This window comes from Rhyacophila brunnea, unplaced genomic scaffold (genome assembly GCF_057557595.1).
Source record: "Rhyacophila brunnea isolate RB1 unplaced genomic scaffold, BYU_Rbru_1.0 scaffold_16, whole genome shotgun sequence".
NCBI lineage: Eukaryota > Metazoa > Arthropoda > Insecta > Trichoptera > Rhyacophilidae > Rhyacophila > Rhyacophila brunnea.
In genome coordinates this window covers 30,268,279-30,272,782 of record NW_028232816.1, presented here as the reverse complement: position 1 = coordinate 30,272,782, position 4,504 = coordinate 30,268,279, and positions in this window count along the sequence as shown.

The following is a 4,504-nucleotide window of genomic DNA, read 5'->3' as shown; positions in this document are numbered from 1 at the left end:
ATTCTAGTAAGTTTTGTGTTTTAATTTTAACTGTGTGTTTAACTTGATTTTTTAATAAAAAATTGTTCTAAAAGTTGGTCAAAAATGTCATCAGGCGAAACGTGTTAACCGAAACTATTGAAAAATATTTTGTCGCAGGTAACGTAACGCTGGCCACATACCTACACAATTTGATCATTTAAAAAATGATATTGAGTGGTTATTTATAAAAATAATGAAGGTATAATAAAGTAGTAGGTAATTCGTGTAAATCTGCTAAAACCACATTACATTACATTAGGAATTCACTCCAATAACCATTGAAGTGGCAACAGATGGTATTCATCTCAACAATTAACTTTTGTTAAAAAAAAGCTTATGACGTGTCGTAAACCCCTCTTTTTACGATGTTTACATTTGTTTTGTAATTTACATTATTGTTGAATTGCGACTATAGTACAATAAATCTTGTGATATAACTACTACATTCATTCATTTATTTGCCATAGGTCATGATGAGTATACTTTTTTGTAAGTGAATTTTGTTGCTTCTGGTAAGTTTTGTGTTTTAATTTTAACTTTGTGTTGAACATATTTTTTAATAACAATTTGTTCTCTTAAAAGTTAGCTAAAATTCTCAGCAGGCGATACGAATACCTTTATATCGTCGGTGTATTGTAAAAATGGCGAATTAACCAAAATACTATTACAGGAGGAGAATTTTTAACCTTTGACATTTATTTATTAATTACCTGTGGATGAATACTTTCCTTATAATAGGCTTTATAATATAATATTTTAAAAAGTCTATTATGTTAAATTCGCTTTTTCTTCGTAACACTAAGTGGATAATCACCCTTACAATTATCGTTTTTAATAAGTACTTTCCTGTGGGATACAAATTCGCCATTTTTACATAATTATATTATTACATATATACTATTGTCGCTGGTATCCAAACTGATTTAAGATAATTCTGGCCACACGCACAATTTGATAATTTTGTGGATATTTATAAAAATAATGAAGGCTTAATTACGTAGTAGGTACTTCGTGTAAATCTGCTAAAACATTAGGAATTCTTTCCGGTGGACAATACAGTGGCAACATCTGTTCTGTTATTCAATAATTATTATCATCTCAACAACTTGACTTGTGTTAAAAAAATATTTATGATAAGTCGTAAACCCCAATTTTCACAATGAATAATGAATGATTTTTTCTACAAAAATGTGTTTGGGCCATTGATGGTTTGGGCAGAAAATATTGAATAGCCTTCTGCAGAGTTTATTTATTTGGGACGTTCCTATTGTATTACAATTATTATTACATGCATTGTAGCTTGTGACTTTAAAAATAATAGAAATAATACATAGGTAGTGTGGAGAGAACTTTTACTTAATTTTTGTTTGTAAATTTGTTTAAAAAAAATATAGGAATATCCTTTAATAAAAATGTACGACTATCATAATATCTGTATTGTATGTAGGTACCTATTATTATTTCCATGGCAATAATAATGTGAGTAGGGAAGGACAAACAACATAGCGTCACCGTTTTAGCAAAACCATCTATGTGCACTTTCTCAAATTGTGCAGGAGAAGGATAAAACTGAATAAAAAAATAATGTTACATTTAAACATTAAAATTATGAAGAATGCTTTATTATAATCAGAAAATGGTCTAAGATTATTATTTTGTTTACAAAAATCTTTTATTTTTAATACAAAAATAATAAAAATACAGTTTGTGATGTCACATAAGTTGTTTTGATCGTTTTGTAAATACACATAGTTTAATTTATTCATCAAAATGTGAATAATAATAAACTCATGAAAAACTGTTACATAAATAATAGTTGAAATATACATTACATAGTGCGTTAGTGATAAATTGCAATATCATTTTATTAATTATTAATGCAATATTGAGATGATATTATATTTATAAGTTCGTTTACTTTCTATTAGCTAGTTTAAATGTTAGGTTATCGTAGAAATAGTGGTGATCTTTCTCTATTACACTTTTTAATTCCTGAAGATGTATGTATTTCGACTGCGATATTGGCAATGATTCATTATATATATTACAAAGGCAGTCAAACGGTTGCACTGATAAAGTTGAGTTTGTAAAAGATTGTTCCATCTGGAAGATACTGTAACATTTTAATATCATATACAACAGGATCTCCGATTCGTTTTCCTGGTCTGATTGAACTTAATCCAGATTTAATCTTATCCATAATTCTTAAAAATTTAAAATCAATGACATTAATTTTATAAGGTTGTTTTGGTCTTGCTAGCCGCATACGTGCTATATAATCAGATGGTGAATATATTGGAGGCTTAAAATACTTTTCTTAGGTGGCATGTGCACTATCGGCCTCTATCATGGTGTGGCCTTTTTCCAGAAAAAACTGTTGAATCTCGATATTTTTTCTCTCTAAAGATATAACTTAGAGCAGTAGCGAATAATTTATTTCGGTTTTGATATCCACACCCATCCGATATTAGAATTATTTCATTGTATTGTCCTGCTTTCGATGAGATGAGACAAATTCATTAGAAGATACATTATGAAGAATGTATATGGTGAAATTGTATAGTTGCAGCATTTGTTTATAATACATTTGTGCCTGTGTTTTGGACATAGCAGCACACTTTGGAGATCCATTGTGATTACTAACCGTCCAGTAATACTTCTGGTACTCTCCTTCATTTCATTTTTGGTCTTCTAGCATCTTTTTTTTTTTTTAATAATGTGGCTATTGTATTTCATTTCTGAAACATTCTTCATTTTATAACTACAGCAGATGGCAGTGATGGCACACTGATCTTTACGTGGTTGGTGGATACTGATTTTTTGGTGGTAAATATACTGGAGTATATTCTGCTGCTTTATGACCATTTTCCAGAGACCATTTTTTATATTCATCATGCATTTGTATTTTGGATCGGAAACACGATTCCACATACACCCTGGAGGTATTTTCTCTGCAATAATGGCTGGGAACTTTGGAATTAGATCCAACCATAATGTAACATTTTTCCACAAATCTCTCCGTTTTGATTTTTGGTTGCACTACCAATTATTTATCTTCAGTCAGATTTTTATTACCTGTCATTGTTGCTTTCAATTGGCCACTGTCATCGAGACGTTTGTAGTTGTTTATCCAACTTTTAAATTAATTCTCGCCTATACCCTATTGACCATGTAGGCATCTTCCAGAAATTATTGAATATTTCCTGTCTCTCTTTTTGAGAAAGCACCTTTCAAACCGTCGTGTAAGACCATAATGCATAGCATATAACATAGAAACAAACTATGTGTAGCCAAACTGTAAAAAAACATTACACTCTCGATATCAAAATACCATCTATATGTTACTATAATATACACATAGTTGTTTTTGTGAACCGTGGTTTTTGAACCTTACACATAGCTGTTTTTTATTTTTTGAAATAACTTCGGAGCGAGTTTACCCAACACATAGATCATTTTACTGGCCTATAGAGAAAAAAATAAGGAATGACTTGGTATTTAAAAGTCATTTTTGATAAAAGTGACACATAGATGGTTTTGCTAAAACGGTGACGATAGATTGAAACCTTTAGAATAAGTAGGTACTAACAAATTAGGTACCTATGTGTCCAGTGCGGACATCTAATTATCTTAGGTGGTGTTAGTCATAGATTATTAAATAAATACGGTGGTAGATGTATATTACAATAATGGTAACCAAAGCATCACCATTGTAACATAACATGCATACAATACAATATTAGTCCTTATAATGTTGAATATAGTAGGTACTAATTAATGACAATTTTATATTATTCTATAAGAATCGCGCTTAGCAACCTGAGTTTCACCTTCCGTCATGTTTTATCTTATATAAATGAAAATGACACACCATTGGTAATTTAATTACAAATAATGCTATGTTTACGTTGTTTGGATGACTTGAAACTTTTATTAGATGTAGGTACGGCCTTATGCCCCTTATAGTGGAGAAGGTTCAAAATAAATCTTTGAGAATCCTTTAAAGCTGTGTGGATAGTGGATACTATCCATGGTTTTATCCGATTGATTTCTCAAGACGTATGCTTACATACTGTATTCTGAAAGTTAAAAAGAGAGCTAGGTATTTAGGCTACGTACTTTTTCCAACTTATATCTACCCAGTACAAATGAGAACTCTGCCATTATTGGTACTTAGTATTGATTTTATTATATATTATTTTATAACTTTCTTGATAATCTAAGTTGTTTGTTCTGCCAAGTTGCAATAATTGCTAATGATAATTGGGCAGGAAATAACTATGTTCAACCAAATAGCTTCGGATAATCGTATATTCCACCTGCGTGAGAACGAGTTTATGTGAACGCTATTTTATAAATTCTTGGTATAGGTAGGCACTTACTGTTTTTTCTAATACTATTTCTTTATTTTTTAAACACTATTTTAATACTATTTCTTGATGTTTGATATTCTGTGCTCGTATTTAAATGGAATTTGTAAAAT